This window comes from Anthonomus grandis, chromosome 3 (genome assembly GCF_022605725.1).
Source record: "Anthonomus grandis grandis chromosome 3, icAntGran1.3, whole genome shotgun sequence".
Taxonomy (NCBI): domain Eukaryota; kingdom Metazoa; phylum Arthropoda; class Insecta; order Coleoptera; family Curculionidae; genus Anthonomus; species Anthonomus grandis.
This window is the reverse complement of record NC_065548.1, coordinates 42086643-42107027: the sequence shown is the minus strand read 5'-3', so window position 1 is coordinate 42107027 and position 20385 is coordinate 42086643. Positions and strand designations below refer to the sequence as shown.

The window sequence follows — 20385 nt, the reverse complement described above, 5'->3', positions numbered from 1 at the left end:
CCTGCATGAAAGTAGGCGGAGCACAATTTGAACATTTAATAAATTGACGTAATTTAAATAAACTTGTTTTATTTAAAAGACACAAAAGGAAAAGGGTAGGTATTTCTTATCTCTCCACTTTTACTGGCAGTAAAGATTGTATTTCTTGCTATTTTTATATCCACAAGATATCCATCAGTCACTCAGAAGTCACCATTTAAATTCAGAGTAAAAAGGCCTTCAAAATAAGGAATGACACGACCCCTTTTTCTATTTAAGATTTAAGGGGTGCTTTCAACCCCTCGTAAAGGGGTATGTGTACAAGGTATGTGTATAGGTGCAAGCAGTGGCGAAGTCTAGTTGCAGTAGCTATTCATACTTAACCACTGAAGCACCATAGATGGCTTATTTACTAATACACTATAAACAAAAGAAAATTAAGATTTACACTTAAAAGAGATAAAACAAAAATAGATTGTGTTTGGCTAGCAAAATTAAAGTAATGACTTAAAAGTACCCAAAATAAAAAAAAAAAAAACTAATAATGTCTAAATATTACAAGTTTTAGACAAAAGATAATATTATCATTTTTAAACAATAATAATAATCATTGTAACACATAAAAAATTTAACAGAATAATAATTAATTAACTGATGCAATCACCTTTCATAATTCCTGGTTTATAATAAAAACTTTAAACGCTTTTTTAAACTTGGTATATGTTAAAGATCTTAACCTGTCAGGAATCCTATTAAATAATTTAATACTGTTATATACAAAGCTTCGTTTAAATAAGGCCGTCCGATGACGAGGAATAGTAAATGAACTTGAAATACGTAGGACTCGTGAATGTACGAGAGTTCTTAAAACAAATTTATCTTTTAATGAATAAAAAGCATTGGGGCATGTCATTAATTTGTGAAGAAAGTTACCCACATGAAGAGCTCTACGATCTTCCATTCTTAACCATCCCAACTCCTCAATTTAAGCACTAATACAATCATACTTTCTTAAGCCAAATATAAGTCTAGCGCAAGTATTTTGAACTTTCTGGATTCTATACTTTGTGTTGATATCCAAGCATGGTCCATAGATAAAATCGCAGTAATTAAAATTTGACAACACTAGTGATTCACATAGATTCTTTCGAAGTTGTTGGCTTAAGATATGTCTGCTGGATTATAAAAGTTTTAACGAAAGGTAGGCCTTTTCTGTAATCTTAGAAACATGCATTTTAAATCTTATATCAGTGTCCACCCACATACCCAAATTCCTTGCAGTTTTAACAACAGGAATCTCTATACCATTAATATTTACATCTACATGCTCTCTAATAAAATCAATTTTCGTTTTAGGGCCAAATATTAGAAATAAAGATTTTGAGGCATTCAATTTTAAATTATGTTGTGCTAAGAGTTCACTTACAATTTTTAGATCTTCATTAATTAATGTATTTGCCAATAAAACATCAGAAGAATTAAAATTAAAATAAAGTTGTGTATCGTCAGCATAGGCTTGGCGTTTAGAATGTTTTATTGACTGCAAAATACTAGAAGTATATACCAAAAACAGTAAAGGACCCAACACGCTACCCTGAGGAACACCAGATAAAATGGAGATAGAATCAGACACCCTATCATTGCACGAGACACACTGAAACCTGTCTTTTAGGTAGGAAAATATTAAATTAATCAGCGAATAATAAAAACCGTAATATTTTAATTTAGCTATTAATAATTTATGATCAATGGTGTCAAATGCTTTTGAAAAGTCTAAAAGAGTTAAAATAACGTTATCACCTTTATCATAGGCCTCAATTATATCACTGATTACTGTAGCTAAGGCAGTCGACGTTGAATAGTTTTTTCACATACATTTTTTTAGAATTATATTTTTTTCACATACATATTGGTATATTTGTTTATAAACAAATTTTTCAAAAACTTTTGGAAACGTTGGCAAAATACTGACTATTCTAAGGTCGGAAAAGGCCTTAGGGTCGGATGTCTTTGGAATAGGCCTACCGATTGCAGTACGCCAAAGACGAGGAAAATATTGCTTTTCTAGGCAGTAGTTTATGAGGTGAGCAATATATTTATCAATAAATGGGCTACAATATTTTAGCATTCTTGCCGATATGCTTTCTACACCATATGCATTAGAGTATAATTCCTTATTAATAATATGACTTATCTGCTCAATTGTAGCAAATTCTAATTTTAAACAATTATTTAAATTATAAAAATTGCTATGAAAAAGTTTAATTTGATTTTCACAGTCAGGTGACACTGTTTGCAAAAAACTGCAAAAATAATTGTTAATTTCTTGCGGATTAGATAATTCCTTAGAAAGGTCATAGGAGTTTAGGGTTTTAACATTTAAATCACCTAAGGATTGCCAATGAAGTTTCGGATTAGTGTGATTTTTAGCTAAGTTATCTAAATAGGCTTTTTTCTCCCTCCGTACGCAAGTCAATGCAAAATTATGACGTTGTTTATACTCATCCCAATAAATCTGTAAACGACTTCGCTTGAATTTTTGTAAAGCATTATCTCTTTGTTTCATAATGAGTTTCAAGTTAGGAGTAAGCCAGGGTGCTTTGCATTTGGAGACTTTTATGGTTATAATAGGCGCATGCTGATCAAAAGTAGAGAGAATATGCTGGTTCAAAATATTAAGCTTTCTATCAACATCATTTTCCCTTAAAAAGCTATGCCAATCCTTCCCTTCTAAATCCTGTTCAAAATTATCAAAGTTAAAATTTTTATAGTCTCTTATATTTATTATTCTAGGTTTTACTTTTGTTATAGATATATTCAAAATACAGTACGTCAGGCTTTGATCCGAAATATTGTTTGTATCTAAGATACCAGATGAAATTACCCGATCAGGACAGGTTAAAAATATAGGATCCAGAAGTCTGCTAGTATATTGCGTAGTCCTAGTTGGCTCACTAATTACTTGACTCAAGTTATAAGACTGCAAACAGGAAGCAATGGGATTGCCAAGGTCAAAAAAATCTGAGTTAAAATCTCCCAAACATATGACCTGATCAAAAATGGGACATAAGTAGGAAAAAACATTATCACAATCTAATATAAAACTATTCATATTTCGATCATGAGGTCTATACATAGCCCCAACTGCCAAACTAAGCGACTTTAGGGTAACCTTTAAAAACAAATATTCAAGTTCATTACTTAGGTTAAAATCAAAAGAAAAAGTTTGAAGTTTAATATTATTCCTGACATAAGCCGCTATACCTCCACCCCTACCGACTCGGTCGCACCGTAAAAACTTGTAACCCTGAATTTGAAAAGCATCAGATTTATCGTTTTCAGATAACCATGTTTCGGTGAGAAAAAAAATATCAAAGTTTTGAGTCTCAAATAAAATTCTAAAATCATTAAAGTTAGTAAACACTGATCTAATATTCAGGTGTCCAATTTTCATTTTACACAAGTAAATTCTCTAAAAATAACAAAAATGTAAATCTTCTAATTCAAAATCAAAACAAAAAATTGCAGATAAATAGAAGTAATATACCTATTACTCTTAAATCCGAGTCTTTCTATGCTCTTAAGTTTAATAAATAAAAAATAAGAAATAAAGCATTTGAATTTGAATTATCTCTAATAATGTTTGTATGTGCATATTACAATGAAAACTCCCTAATCAATGCATGCAAGCAATGGTCACGAGCGTAACTATTTTACTTCTATACAGTAAGCCTCTGCCTAGAAAAAAAAACAAACAAAAAATCAAAAAAAGAAAAACCCTAAGGCTTATGGGTTAAGTATCAAAGTAGGTATCAAAAAATATTTTAATTTTTTTGTAATAACTACTAAATGGTTGAACACATCTTATATTTTTTGGCAATTCATTAAATACCTTAAAAGGATTTCCTAAGCCTATGCAAGTTCTTGTATAGTTCTGATAAATGTTATTTATATTTCTTGTTTGATAATTATGTATCATATTCGTAAAAGTAATGTTTTTATTATATATTTGCTTTTTGTGGATAATTATATATACTAGTTTACATTGTTTTATTTTTAGTATTTTATTTACCTTATTACGTGGTAAATATTTATTATTAAAATACGTCATCCTTTTTTTAATTATATTCTCAATAATTTTAGAGAAAACACTTATTACCGAAATTGGTCTGTAGTTGTTTATCGAAGACTTATTACCTAACTTAAAGATTGGAGAAATTCTAGTCATTTTAAGTTTTTCTGGAAAGGTTCCAGTAGTTAACATATTATTTGTTAACCTTACCAGAGGCCTAGTAATACTCTCTTTCAGATGAACAATGTCGTATACCGATATGCCGTCATGTCCCGCCGCAGAATTTCTCTTTAGTGTTAGTATGATTTCATTTATTTCGAATTCAGTTGTAACAACAAAAGCAGTATTATTACAGTCAATATCAAAAAATGTAATATTTTTTTCCTAAATACCTAACGTCATTTTCCAACTATTTTACAAAACCCACACTAACATAAGCTAATAATGTTTTTTTTTTATTTTTGACATTTAACATAACCTAAAAGGAGAGATTTGTTTTGTTTTTGTTTGATTTAGCGGGCTGGGTTGCTTGCAAGTAAAAAAAAGTAAAAGCAGTAAAAGTTTATAAAACGTATTTTCTACTTGGTGTGGCTGGTACTACTAATTAAACTTAATTTTATATACCTATAGGTAAGTACAAATTGATATTTTTGCAAGCCGTTAAATACTTTCGAATTTTATTGTAGTAGGTATTGCTTTTATTTTATTGCGTACAGTGTTTAGTTTTTGTATTTATTATTTGTAGATTCTTGTTTGGTGGTGGAATATTTTATAAATGGATTCTTGTAAGAAAAGAACTGTTCATTTCAGTAAAAAGGAGGTTGGCATATTAATGAGCCTTGTACTAAAATATAAGGGCACAATTCAATGTCGAAAGACTGACAAAACGAACAACGATTTAAAGCAGAAAGCTTGGTAGCGTCTATCAAATGAATTTAATAGCATTTGTGGAGGGCCTTTCAGAGATGCAAAAGTTCTTCGTGGCAAGTATGAAAATCAAAAAAAAAGGTCAAAACAAAAATTTGCTGATGAAAAAACATACCTACGAGGAACTGGAGGAGGGCCTGTAAAACCTAAGATAATTGACGATATCGACAAACAAGTTAAAGAAATTCTAGGTACTCAGATGACAGGCTTTGATTCAGAATTTGATGGAGATAGTAGTAAGTTTTGGAAAAATTAATAATAATTCAATTAAAAGTTGTATTTGTTTCAGAATATGGCAACATGCAGATGGAAACTCCTGAGGAATCTCGTTTTAATATTTCTGATTCAGGTAAGACTTTATCGTTGTTTTTAATTAATAGCGTCTATCAATCTTTTTTTTTTCAATAGAGTTACCTAATGAAGACATAGAGCAAATGGAGAAAGATGGCAAAGATTTTAATGAGGAAGATAGTTTATTGTCAGGTATAGGTAAACGCTATCCCTATACTTATGTTTCAATTATTAGTATTAATAAACAATATGTTTAGATGACACTTTCTTTTATTCTGACTATTCTTATTTTAGCTGCTTTACCTACCAACTGGAACAAAATAACCCCAGAAAAGCTTCGCACTCCAAAATCGAAGCCATTGAAAACCATTTTAAAGAAGGCTTGTGCTAATAAGGGTAAATTTTGTAATAATTATTATATTTTAAATTATTTGAATTTATTTTAATTTTAAGAAAATAAAAATATTCTGTCAAATAAAATTATTTCCTGGGCTGCAAATAAAGCTGAATTAGTCTCCAAGGAGACAAAATACCTTGAAAAACATCTTTTGAGAGTAGAAATGATGAAGGAACGCCACAAACATCAAATGGCACTAGAAACAAAGGAGAGTGATGAAAGAATTCTTATTCAAGCTAAGAAAGCTGAACTAGAGCTGGAGATCCTTTAACTGAAAAAAGATCAGCTGCTATCTGCTAATAAATGATGTCTGTTTTTAAAATTTAAAAATATGTATTTGTAAAATAAGTTGTAATTTATTTATAAAATAAAAAAAAAAAATTTTAAATTTAACAAATTCTTGTTAATTTTATGTGTGGAAATGCAAAATTAAAAATGTTTTTGTGGTGGGTGTCAAAGTAATAAAAACCGTAAAAAAAGTTTTTATTGCAATTTTGAGTTCTACTCATGTGCTACATTATCTAACAAAGGCTGAAAATACTCAGTTATCAAAGCTTGCCGAACCACATTATTTAGGGCTATATTCTCAACACCTCGTGTTACCACAGATATAGGGATATTTCCTAATTCAAGAGCCGCTTCAACTTCTTTATTTACAAGGGAAACGTCATCTCTCAACATGCATGCAATATTATGAAGCACTGCACATGAGACAACTATTGCTTCCACTTTTTGCACATTTAATTTAATTCCTAATGCTAATATTGGGAATCGACGTTTTAATACAACAAAGCATCTCTCTATTGGGTTTCTCGTTCTTATTTGTGCTTCGTTGAATAAATGTTCTATAGGTTGGGTTAGAAAGTGGTGTAATCAGGTATGGTTTGTTACCATATCCACTATCACCCACTAATAAATTTTCGCCAAAATCACCATTTTCAAATCGAGCTCGTACTGTTGAGTTCCTAAATATATTTGCGTCATGAGCAGACCCAGGCCATCTGCACACAATGTCCCAAATTTTTAGTTGTAAGTCGCATATTGCTTGTATATTAAAAGAAAAATAACCTTTTCGGTTTCTAAAATTTTCTGGTTCGTCTCCACCAGGAGATTGGATTTTTACGTGGGTACAATCCAAAGCCCCAATACATCTTGGGAATCTGCTAATGTTGAAAAAACCCTGTCGAACATTATTTATTTCTTCATCGGGTAGTGATATATGATTTCATGCATATGTGCAATTGCCCGGGACACTTTATTAATAACTCTGCTTGCTGTAGATTTGTCTACACCAGAAAAATCTCCAGCTGCTTGCAAAATGCACCCTGTTGCAAAAAACCTTAAAGTTAGGAGTACCATTTCTGAAGCCGATAGAGCGTGATTCCTTAAAAATATAATAAATACCTATATCATAATACGTAGTAAAATAAATAAAAACATACTAATTTTACCTTCTGTTTGTGAAAGAGATTGTGGGAGAAACACATTCACTAATGTAAGCAACTGTCTTTTTCGTCAAGCGAAATCTATATGTAAACATTCATTATCTGTCCATTTAGTAAAATGATCAGAACGTTCTCTGAATGTCCGTGGCATTCTAGGATTCATTACAGCATTCACAAGACCCAAAAAATCTTCATCATCAGTAATAACTTCGTCGTTAATTCATTCATTTTTATAAACCCAATAATAATGAGAAGGAGATAAACAAAGCACAAAACTTGTGAATGTGAGGTAAGAAAATCACTTGAACGAAAGTTCGGCTTCTTGAACGGCGCCAAGTGGGCGTTCACTTGAACTTCGAATTTGAACTTAGATCAGTGTCAAATATTATTGATACAACAACTTTTTTACTTTGAACTGCAGTTCAACAATAAACTACAGTTCAAAGTGTTTATACAACCGGCCCTTAAATTTACAGTCTAAATTAATTGATAAAATTCTGTGATCTGAAGAAGAAGGATTTCCGAAATTAACTAAACAATTTAATTTACTATGCTTATAAGTAATTGCGTAATCTAAATTGTCCCAGTGTTAGCTGTAACTCTTGTGGCATTTTCCTCAGTAACGACACTGTTAATCTCAAAATTATTTAGCGTTAACAAATTTTTGTATCCGCGCACTGTAAGGATTGCCAAAGATCTATGTTGAAGTCACCAATGATTAAATGCCTCTTTGAGTGCCTAATAAGTATGGCTTTCAAGTATGTTCGAAATTCAGTCATATGATAAGAGGTAGGTTCAGACATAGCACTAATTTTTAAATTTTGCTTACCAAGACTTATACATATAATAACTAAGTGTATTATTTTTATCTGATTTTTCTACCTCTCTAAATTTAATGTTTTCCTTAACATAAATTGCCGCACCGACCACATTTTATGTCCCACATGAATGGACCGCCTTAAAATTATCAATGTCAAACATAAATTGCTCGCCTTCTTGTATCCATATTCCTGTTGCCACAAGAACATCACACTCACTCTCAACCACAAAACATTTCACCAGATCAATGTTCTATTAATGTGTAATATAATAAAGTGCTATTTTGTCAACTGCAATTATCAACCTTGGAGGTGTCAATATACATTTAGTTAAATGGTCTAGAGGTTGGAATTAAGTTATATTTTATTACAGGAGGCTTTTTATCATATTTTTTTTGACAAATTTCGCAAATACTAATAAATATATGTTTCTATATCAGATAACATATTTAATCAAAAGAATCTATGGCAATACTTTCTGCATTTCAGTTATGCCTCCATGACAAGTTTTAGCGGTTTGATATAATGTGAGTTTAATTTTCTGTTCCTCCATTATTTTAAACCCTGTTACATTGTTGAACATTGTACAAACTTACAGGTTGTATTGACAAATTATGTAGAGCTACTGTGAAGAACTTACTGAACTCTTCAAAAATAAAACATTACAAGTATAAATAAATTAATCTGTTCTTTTAAGTATTATCTAATGTTTCTTACTGGGTTCTGTTTTGAAAATGTTTCTTGAAAAATTTGTTTTAAAAAGAATGTTAAATTATATATATTTTCTATAGTAACGATTATTATTTTTATATTAATATTTTTAAAAATAAAGATAATAAAAGTTTTCTAAACTCCTGGACAAAATTATCGCACCACTAATTATTTTGTCAAGAAAATTTAAATAAAAATAAATATCAGTTAAAACAGTTATAATATCTTTTCTCGTATAAAAAGCAGAACTGGACAAAAACTATGTTTATGCTTTATCATGGAACATGCTGCTCGTGAGGAGTGAGAATACATCGGCAGGAAAGTTTTCATAATTTGATACGAGGAATGCTGCGAAGACTTCAAGCGGTCATTGCAGCTAGAGGTGGCAATACACGTTATTAAGAATTGATTATGGGTCTATTGTTTTATTTTTGTATCAAAATTGAAGATAGTGAAAATCGATGCTGTTCCTTGTATTGAATTTAGTTACTTAAATCTCGTTTTGTTAAATAGAATATAATTGTTTTTGTTAATTAATAATGCATAGTTAACAATGCTTATAAGTTTGCTTATTTTTTTATCTTTATTAAAAAAAAATCTCTAAAAATCAAGTGGTGCGATAATTTTGTCCAGGAGTTTATATAACAAACAAATAGTCGACAGTTGTGTGAATATATTTATTAATTTTTAAAGTAAACGGTAGATTATAAATAGGGTTATCTAAAGAGTTATGAACTGTTTTAAGATTATCTGGTTTTTTCCTTTTTTTTTGTAGAAAATGTATATATATTATGGTAACATTATTATAGTACCACAAGTATGTATCTTCTATATTAAACAAGATATAAAGGATCTTATAAAACGCTCTTTTTCTTTTTTCTCTCTATATCTGTTGTAATTCTAAGCTTAAAGAAGTAGACTACAGATTACTTATACAAATCAATCAAACCACATATATTCAGAGCAATTTTTATTTTAAAAGCTTATCAGAGCGCTTTCGGCGTATGAGCCATCATCAGTGCTAACTGAAATGAGTTGGGTCTTAAATGCGTAAAAGACACTATAGTCAAAGGTGAACGAATGGAATAGACACACTTAAGACTATACAGAACACTAAACAGGACGAACAGTATTTAAAAAAGGGAGAACGTTGGTCTCCTTTGTGTTTTGTTTTCATTTATTGTGGTTTCTTAGATGGCGGGAAAAAATGTGTCAAATTAGGTTAGCCTACAGTTAACTTTACTTTAAAATTAATATTTATATTATGCGAACCTATCAGAGTGGTAGTAGCGACAGATCGGTCTAGATGTCATTATCGTAAATGATGTGCGGTAGTGCGAGTTGGTTATAAATTGGTGGCGCAAATTAGACTACAACAGTGAATTTTTGTTCGAATAAGGAAGTTGTTATTATAAGGATGTAAAGCGAACTTTTAAATTAGAAAGTTGCCAATACCTATAAAAATTATTATTTATAGGCATTTGAATGCGCAACTTATTCCATGTTTGTTCAAACCTGTATCCTTAGCGGTTTAGTTCATTTTAAAGTATGTACCTCATTTTCAACTAAACATCCTCTATTGTTATTCTAAGTTTTTTTCTCAGAATAAAAATTTTTCTTTAAATCTAGTTCTACTTTCTAAAAAATAAAATAATATAAAGCAGCGTTAATTACCTCACATCTCATAGACATAAGCCTGTATATTTAAAATAACCAACTAAAGATCAATTTATCAATCTTCCAATAAGGCTGTATCATAGAGCGCTAATAAAACTAATGTTATTATGGGAGATACGAGGGTTTATAGCTGTTGCAGTTTAAATGACTATTAACACATTTTAAATTAAGAGGATTCTTAGTTTGCTGTCTTTATGTATACCCAAATCTCTATCCTTGGATACATGAGGAAGCAATTCAATACCAATTCCATAAATATAAACAGTAAATTTATTTATTGTACAAACGTTAATAGCTAAACCAATTTCAATATTGATATCAAGCCTATTATATTATACGTACTATTAAAACAGTATTTTATTAGTTGTTTATTTTGATACTTTAGTTATTCTAATTGTAAGCTTACTTAGCCAGCTCAAAATAGAACTACCTAGTCCCCGAGCCTTTGGGTTTTCTAGTAAAAGATCATGATTGACTTTATCAAATACCTCTTAGAAATCCAGGTAAATGGTATCCACTTATCGACAGTTCTTAAATACACTTAACGGATAATTTTGGTACATTAAGAGAAGAGAATTAATTGATTTTGTGTTGCATTTAAAAGATAATCTGACAGGTACCAAGGAATTAAACAGTTTTGATATTGCTGAACAAAAGTAGATGTCTCTGTAGTTCGATATATGCTGCGGATTACCACATATTGGAGTTCTAAGACTTTTTTAGAATTCTAGGAAGACAATAAGATTGAATATACTAATTGAACAGTGCTAATTATTCGAACCAAACGAAACCTATACTTGAAACTTAAAACAGCATTATATAGATCTGTTACTGATGTGATTGAAGCTATCGTAAAATGAGAAAAAGTTTTTCAATAAAAGTAAATAATATTTATATTTTGCATTCTTACTAAGAAAAAAATTTAATTAAAAATTGCCATTCCTATTTCTTTCAAATACGTAAAAATGCCTTAATATGAGTACTTTTTTAATTTTTCTATTTGAATAAAAAAGCGTGATAATTCCACAAAAGGCTTTAAGAATTAAAATCCGTTTTGTAATAAAAATAATAAGCTAATAATAATATTATACAAAGGAACGTACAGAAGAAACATTTTCTCCATAGTACATTTATTAAAATTAGGGCCGATTTTTAAATTCCGCTCTCGAGGCTCACAAAACAAATCTTCATATTTTGCCCGGGATTTTATCCTACAAGAATTCCAGTCTGAATTTATGCGATATAAACGAAGCTAAGCAGTCTTTTCTCACTGGTCCCAATGCATGCATAAATTTTACTTTTGCTTAGTTATTTGGAATTTTATGGCTCTTTTCGACCAGTATAGTCAAATACTGTAGGTGCAACATCATCGTTCTTTGATCTGTTTTGTTTTATTGTGGCATTACACGGTTTGTTTTAGTTTAAGTGGCATAATGTGTTTTAACATAGGTGATGATATAAAATTTTAATTAGTTGTATTTCAGAAACTAAATGCAGTATTTTCATAATTTTTATAATTGAGAGGAAAAGCTACTATAAGATTAATATGAAAATGTAAATACGTAACTTATTCTCATAGTTTGTGTACTGTTTTGCTTTTATTTTGTAAAATAAATTAATAAGTGTTGTTTATTTATATTTATCTACTTACGGTTATTTTAATATTTTCACCCACAGTGGTAGTTTTTAATTTTTGGCCTCTATCGGTCAAACAATGTAGAAAATTCTGAGCATTTCCCAATTGTGCCATGAGTATTTAAAATAGACCTCGTTTCGTGATATTATACTTCAGTGGCGGCTCGTTAGGGTGGGCACTGCCCACCTTGAAAAATTCAAAGCAAACAATATTTTTTACGTCCAATAGTAGATACATTAATTAATTAATTAATTACAAAAAATAGATTAATAATACCATTAATTATACTACAAAAAATATGATCCAAATCTTGTTTTATTACCTATTAGTATTATACCTATCAGTAATTTAAAAATTCGCCGAAAAATGCAGTGCAAGTCGCTGACTATTTTCCCATATCAACTTACCTACCGCGCTCTGTACTAAAAAACAAGCATGGGCTAGCCCAACACAACCGATAACAGAAAGACAAACGCAATTGATATTTCTAATGAGAAAGACAAAGACAGAACGGATTGCGTGTGTGCTGAAGTACACCAACTGACACCATGCGAACTCACACAAATTGGGCGAGCCCATTTGACGTGCGAATCTTACAAAGCATAACATAAATAAATTTTTTTTGCTTTTTATTTTTGACGCTTATCCATAATAAAAACTTTCGGCCGATATTTTTTTTGTTGTATGTCTCGTTTTCTTTATAGCAAAACAAGGCTCGTTTTTTTTCGAGCAAAGTCAGCAAAGCCAAAAATATTGTTTTATAAATTACAGTATAAAAATTGTTTTCTAAACAGCCCCATACACTACGTTCTTTTCTGGTAGTTTTAGCCGACGGTTAAAAAAGTCACGGTTGAAAAAGTCACAAAAACGAAGTGAATGGACAAAACCGTCGAGTTTTCACGTCGTTTTATTTCAGGCGAGGCTTGATTTTCCTTCCAACGTTTTCAACCATCGGTTAAAAATGTTAAAACTGTCCGAAAAAAACGTGTATGGAGCCCTTAACGCGGTAAATTCAAATTTCGCCTCGTGATCTCGGCTCCGCGGGCTGGCCCATCGGTCGTATTCGGTATTCGGGCGGGCTATTCGGCTTTCAGCATTTGGGCCATTTGACGGGAAGAGTGTGCGTCGTTGAAACTTTAACCTAACCTTGCCTAAAGATAAAGTCTAAAAGACATTTTCGCGGTTTCGAGTAGTTTTTTTTTTGTAGGTATGTAAATTAGAATAATTATTATTAAACTGATACTGGCAGATTAAAGTGCAAGTGTAAGTGTTCATCCGCAGCCAAGTTCTGTTTGGGTCGCCGTAAGTAATAAAGTGGATTTGGTTGATTTTTTGCTGAAGTGTAAATTTCATTTACTTAATTTAGATGATAAATTATTTGTTCATAAATTAATGCCGCGGCCGGGTATGAAAAATTTAATTATGAACTATAAAACAGGGAATAGATCATTTAATACCTCTTGGTTCGATAAATACGAATGGTTGACGGGTAGCGAGACAAGAAACAACCTATTTTGTTCGAATTGTTTACTTTTCGCGGAAAAAGCGCAGGGTCCGTGGAATTCGACGGGATATAATGATTTAAAGCATTTAGGTGTATCCTTGCAAAAGCACTGCCAATCCGAAGACCATACTTTTTCATCACTTAAATTTAAATTATTTAGTAAAAATAATCATAACATACAGTGCGCTATAAATTTAGCATATCGCGAGAATATATTAAAACACAACGAGTTAGTAGCGAAAAGAAGAAAAATCGCGACATATTACAAAGACTAATTAATATGATAATTTACTTAGCAACGCAAGAGCAGGCATTTAGGGGTCATGACGAATCTCAAGATTTATTAAATCGGGGCAACTTCAAAGAACTGGTTAATTTACTATCTAAATTTGACAACAATTTTAAAGAATTTTAAGATGAATCTTCCGTTTTTAGCGGTTTGTCGAAAACCATTCAGAACGATTTAATCGATAGTATTAATTCAGTCCTTCGTGATGTTATTTCTGCTGAAATAAAGGATTCATCTTGTTTTTCTTGGCAGATCGATGAATCTACAGATATCAAGTGTTTATCACAATTGTCAGTCATATTTCGATTTGTAAGAAATGATCAAGTAGTAGAACGCTTTACGGGCTTCTATGATGTAAGTGCAGGACGCAGAGCTGATGATCTGTTTAATTTGTTAATAAATAAATATCAGGAGTTCGATATTGCAAAAAAATTAATAGGTCAAACGTATGATGGAGCATCCGTTATGTCAGGGGAATTTAATGGTTTACAGAAAAAAATTAAAGATATAGCACCTCTAGCAATATTTGTGCACTGCTACGCTCACAGAATGAATTTAATTTTACAAGATTCCGCTACTAAAGTAAAAGAATGCCAGATTTTCTTTGTAAATCTTACGGGTATATCAACTTTTTTTTCGAAATCTACGAAGCGTACCAGAGTTTTAGATAAAATTGGGTCTAAGCGTGTGCCAGGAAGGTCGGAAACGAGGTGGAATTTTAAATCTCGAATTATCGATACTGTTATTAAACAGAGGTATCAACTGGTGGACGTTTTTGAAAATATTGTTAATAGCCAGAATTTCGCTAAAGACCATGAGGCAATTCGGGCTGCCGTAGGATTTAAAAAGATTTTAAATGATTTTACGTTTTTATTTTTATCAAATGTTTTTAATCTCATTTTTGAACAGACGGAGTTAGTATTTAATATATTACAAAGCAGATTATCTGACATCTCGTACTGTAAAAATCGAATTGAAAATCTTCTAGGAACTTTAAAGAATTATCGGGAAAATTATATTTAATTTTGAGAATTTTTAATGACATATCCGTAACTATAGGGCCGCCACCAGAAAAGAAATGAAAACAAGATTACGACGAGCTGACTGATTAAAAATTATATTTTAAACGCGTTTATAACGAAATATTAGATTTAGTCGTCAGTCAAATTGATGTTCGATTTAAAGATCTTAAAAATCTAGTTTTTTTAGAATTATTGGATAAGATTAAATTCCCTTCTTATACATCATTTCCCCAAAATTTGCTTAATTCGTTATTTGCATCTTACCCAGAGTTTTTCAATAAACAAAAATTACAAAGCGAGTTGACGGTTTGGTACTCAGATGCTGATATATTAGGAGTTTCTTCAAAATATACAGATATTCTTCAGTTCATTTATACTAATAATCTTTGCACAGACGTTCCGGAAATCTATAAATTATTATGTTTGGTACTGTCGCTCCCTGCTACATCCGCTTCAGTAGAAAGAAGTTTTTCTGCTTTAAAACGTATTAAGACATTTACGAGAAATTCCATGACTCATACAATTATGTAAATTGGCCACTATTTCGATAGAAAAGGGGTTAATAAAATATTTACAAGAACATCCTAAAACTTCAAAATTTTATAAAAAGGTCATTGATCACTTCGTGTTAACAAGAAACAGACGAATTGAACTAATCTATAAACAGGTACCCTAAAAACGAAAATTTTTGAAAATTTAAATATTTTATAGGGTATTCGAATAACCGCGATCTATATATAGAAAATTACACATAGAAAATTTTCCTATGTGTAGTTTTCCCATATACAGATCGCGGTGGGTTTGTATATAATATGTATATAATTATTATGAAATAAAATGTTATATTCAGAATTTATATGTTTTGTTTTTGATATTTTCAAGAAGTTTTGTTTAAGTTATATCTACTTACAGTCCTTTTCATACTAACCACTATACTTAGTATTATCCAGTCCCAGTTCCTATCCTGGCAAGAGAAAGCTCTAGACCTTCTCGCTGGTTCTTGCTGAACGGTATATTTACAATTATTTAAGTAGAGGTTGACAGAATAAATGCGAAAAAAAATTGTGAATATGCTGACTAACATGGAGTGCTAGATATGTTTTTTTTTCTTTAAACGTCAGTAAATCCGTCATTATTCGAATGTGTAAGCGGCAGCGAAGTTTAATTTTCCTTCTGGCGCGGTTGAGCTCTTTTTTTCACTTTTCCGCCGGCGCAGAAGGAACAATATTGTTGACTTATCAGTCCACTGACACCCTTATGTTACATTACTATATTACTATAGCAACAACTTTTATCTATTCACCGATACGGTCTAAGCTCTCTTGCAAACCCATATACTTATATCTTTAATAATTATTATTACTATTAAAAAGAGACGTTTTTGCATCAATTTGTCGAAATTTGAAGAAAAAGTAGCATATTTTATTCGGAGGAAAAGTTGCTTTTCCTTACTCGAATTTGGGCGTGGCACCTAAAAAATTTATCGACTCCGGCGGGACGCCATTGCTCATTACTCATTTCATCTGCCCACCCATTCATAATTCCCACGAGCCGCCACTGTTATACTTAGTTTGTAGCGTTTTATTTTTCTATTTCTTATGTTCACTAACGCTCCATTGATATTTCATTAATTTCAATAATTATATTAATAATTTCAGTCAACTTCTTTTATCGATATTTCTTTAAATTCACACTGTCAATGACACATTACTACTGTAACGCATCACTCTCCTGGTTTTATTATTCATGCTTTCTGTTGACTGTCCGTCACTCTTCTGGTTGGTCTTGATTGATGTTTTCTCTGATTGCATTGACATTGACAGCTCAGGCGAGAGGTGGGGTCGTAACTTATTTAGTCGGTACTGCATCCATTTTTCGAGGACTTGTTCCCGTGTCGCAGGTAGAAGCGCACGTAAAAGGCCAGTTTTTTATTTCCGAAATTTGTGAAGCAGGAAATGGCCAATATGGTTTATAATTTATAGTCCTTAATCTTGTTCCTTTAGGGAACTGTTTATTTCATAATTCTGGTGCAGGATGCCCGAGATTTTGATGGATAGATAATAAAACTTAGCAAGGTAAGTGTGTCACATTTTGAACGCCATTCATTTTTATCGACAGTGAATACAATGGCAACCGTTGTTTTAGGGTTTTACTTTTCCGTTTTCGTATTTATTCTTCTTCAATTGTTGATGGCTGCAGGCTTTTGATTTCCCCGGGAAATTGCTGAAAGCGGTAGAGCTGGAGCCAGAGCTAGAGCTAGTATTAGATATTCCCAGTCCAGATAGCTAAGCTACAAATGGCATACATTTACAGCCTCGATTTTGAAGGTCAGCCGTTCATTTCTTGGAGGAATATACAGGCCAGTTTATTCCATTTATTTAAATATTATTAACCATAGATTTGTTTCACATATTTAAATTTTTATTAATATACCTTTAATTTCAATTTATTGCTACAAATATTTAATCAATATCATAATTTAATACGTCAATTTCTTATCTATAATTTTAGTTATTTTTTGTTCAGTATTTTTCAGTACCTTTTTTAGTAGTTAAGTAGATATAACTCGGTTAAGGCTAATATACCTTAGGTAAAAAAGTTCATGAACTTTCCCTTGCCTACTAGAAATATATACTAAAAACTTTAATAATTGCAATTTATTTTCCAAGTGCTGAAATCTACCTAGTAGTGAAATCATAATTTAAATGTTACTTTTGTCAAATTTATTTTAATCATGTCAACATTATTCATATTTCAATAAGCAAGTAATTTATTATGATAAATTATTAACATTTAACAGATTAGAAAATGAGGTGTATACATATCTTTGGTGTAAATATAATTTGGTTGTATTGTTGAGATATTTTTTTTTTGCCTCTTTAAATCTACTTTATCCAGGGTCATTTAATTGTTAATTTAAACCTATATACCAAGTGTTTTTCTTAGTTTTCTTTCATTTATAAAAAAAAAAAACTAAGTGGCGCCCTCTTATTTAATAGTTATAATCAAGTTTATATTCTTTAATAGCCAGTCATAAGTGAACCTTCGAACAATCCCAAGCCTCCAATAATTCTGAGCTACCGTCTGCAAACTCTTGGCAAAATAGTAACACTGTAAAGTTAACGCCACAAGTTTTGTTGTTTACCTTTGAAACATTTAAACGAGAGTAACTTGAGTCAGGTAAAACTTTTGACGTTTTCAATAAAAAAAGAGTGTGTTCTTGACATATAAGTATATTAGTGGAGTCAGTATGTTTAAGAAAGGAGTGTGTTCCTGAATTACGTTACAATATGTTTACTATTATAACTTGGAACTAACTTGGTAATACTCTTGTTTCAGATAACCACATATTTATATTTTGAAATAGCAACTCTTGACATATTTTTTAATAAGTATCTTTTTTATTTTAAATAACTATTAAAAATTTAGAAAGTTTAATTTCTTAAATGGTTATGATATTGCTTCTTATTATAAGGAATTCACTTTAAAATGTTAAAAATAAATTGCTTATTCCCTTGTGACTATAATATTTATACCTACCAGCGCAATAAAATAAGATCTAAGATCTAAATTCCTAGTTGCTGTTCTAAGTAATTCACGTCTTTCTTTCACAAACTAGGGCCTCCGAAATATCAACTTTCACTTTGTACACCTCATTTTTAAACCAGCCCAACAAACAATAGTCAAGTGATATGAGGTCTGGAGATCTTAGAGGCCAATTAATAGGACCACTTCGACTAATATATAGTTTGGACTCTTCGTCTCTTAGAATATTAAAAGGCTAGAATTAGCATTGACATAGAACTATAGGCAGTTTGTTTGCTTGCAGCATCTCTGATGCAATGAATCCAAATGCTTATGTAGAAATAACAAAAAAAAATACACTTTATAATATCATAAAAATTTGTCAGTTATTTTGACGGGCGCAAAATAATATTATTTCTCTTTAGTAAAACATGAAGCATTTTTTGTCATAAAATATTATAAGATATTCTATAAAGCAGTCAACATACATTAAATGAATGTAGATAACGTATTTTAGAGTGTTAACATTATGAAAATTTCCTCTTTTGAAAATGCGTGTAAACTTGAGAACAGAGAATCGATGAATATGTTTGTCAACAAAACATCCCCCTTGTCCCTGTGCACATGATGAACTCAAAGTTGTTGTTTACTAACTCTAGCCTTTCAATGTTCTAAGCTTCGTCCAAATATTGCATGACCTAATGAACGAAATGTATGGGAGATTTATCGTGCTAATAATATATTTGCATTCTGATGTTTGGAGGAACTTGCTCTAAGAATGTTTTTTTTAACTTATTTCGCAAAAAAAAAGTCATTCTCTCCTGTGAAGCGATTTTCTTAAATGTGAGGGCCAATTAAATAACTATAGACTATAGCACACTACACGTTTACCAAAATCATGAACTGAAAATTAGTTTCGACTGTTGCATGTGGTTTTTTATCTGATCATACATGAGCGATGATCATATATGCGCAATACATTAAGACGAATATTATTTATCCAACGACGAAATTGCATACGCCTAACATAATCTTCCAGTTTAAAGTTTACCACTTCATGTATACGCTGTACATGGTGGAGTGTGTTGATTACTCTTTTCTGTAGAATGAACAATTGAGCAGCAATTTTTTGCGAGCGTGTAAAATACTCACCTGGAGTTTGGGTATTCCTCCCGACTCACTCTATATATGAACATAGTTTGGCAACTGGCCACTAAGGAAGCTGCAGTTCTTTAAAGAAGAGATCCTAAAACTCTCTTTTTACTTTCGAAATAGTTTAAAAAAAAATGATTAAATTATGTGAAACTTAAAACAGTATCTAAAAGTGTATTAAACAGGACTGGCTTAGGATATTTTTAGCCTCCGTTTCCACAAAATATGATAACCTTAAAGATTTTTTTACAGAAAAGGTAGATATGACATAGGTCGATAGAGTGCAGTGTTTCGAATAATACTGATTTAGAAATTAATTATTCATTTAGTTCTCGTATGCTTACATCACAGGTAAGTGTGATGTAAGCATACGAGAACTAAATTTTTTTTAACAAAATTTAAACAATTTTTTTTAACAAATAATAAACGAAACAAAATTTACCAAACAAACACTTAGTTTACGAATATATTCTATTGACTCTCTTGTCGCAATCAGGATGAGTTGCCATTGTAGAAAGTAATTGGACAGTCCTCTACCAGATGTTAACTAGTCTGTGTTTAAGCTCCACAGTCACAATCTGAGGAAGGTATTTTTCTCCATCGTGAGTCCAAAATTCGTCTTGGTTTCGTCAAAATCCTCTGACTTGCTTGTAAGTCATTGCATTTCCTGGTTGGCAGGTGTTGCTTTCTTCTCCCAGCCTCCTTTCCACCGCTCAATCATGTTGAAGTTTTCTTCGATAAGTCTCTGCTATTTTTAGAGGGATTTTCATGAGAGTAGCCTATTTATGGTTCTGCCGGTTATCCCAACGTGGCAGCGAGGCTTGAAGAAGATCAGTGTTAATTTTTTTTCACTCTCTGACCAAAGCATGTTCTCGACGAATTTGTGGAGGATCTATATAGCTCAGTGTGGGCAAGATCCAGGCTGTCGATCTGTGTCCGC

The 20385-nt window shown here is 31.2% G+C and overlaps 1 protein-coding gene and 1 long non-coding RNA gene across 2 annotated transcripts in view; both read left to right on the top strand.

Annotated features, from left to right (window-relative positions):
- Positions 1 to 20385, top strand: part of LOC126734502 (uncharacterized) — a 686490-nt gene that overhangs the window by 202246 nt on the left and 463859 nt on the right. The window lies entirely within an intron of this gene.
- LOC126734503 (uncharacterized) lies at positions 5394 to 5870 on the top strand. Its single transcript, XR_007660072.1, has 3 exons — positions 5394 to 5461; positions 5564 to 5665; positions 5723 to 5870. It is a non-coding gene; the product is annotated as an uncharacterized LOC126734503 (long non-coding RNA).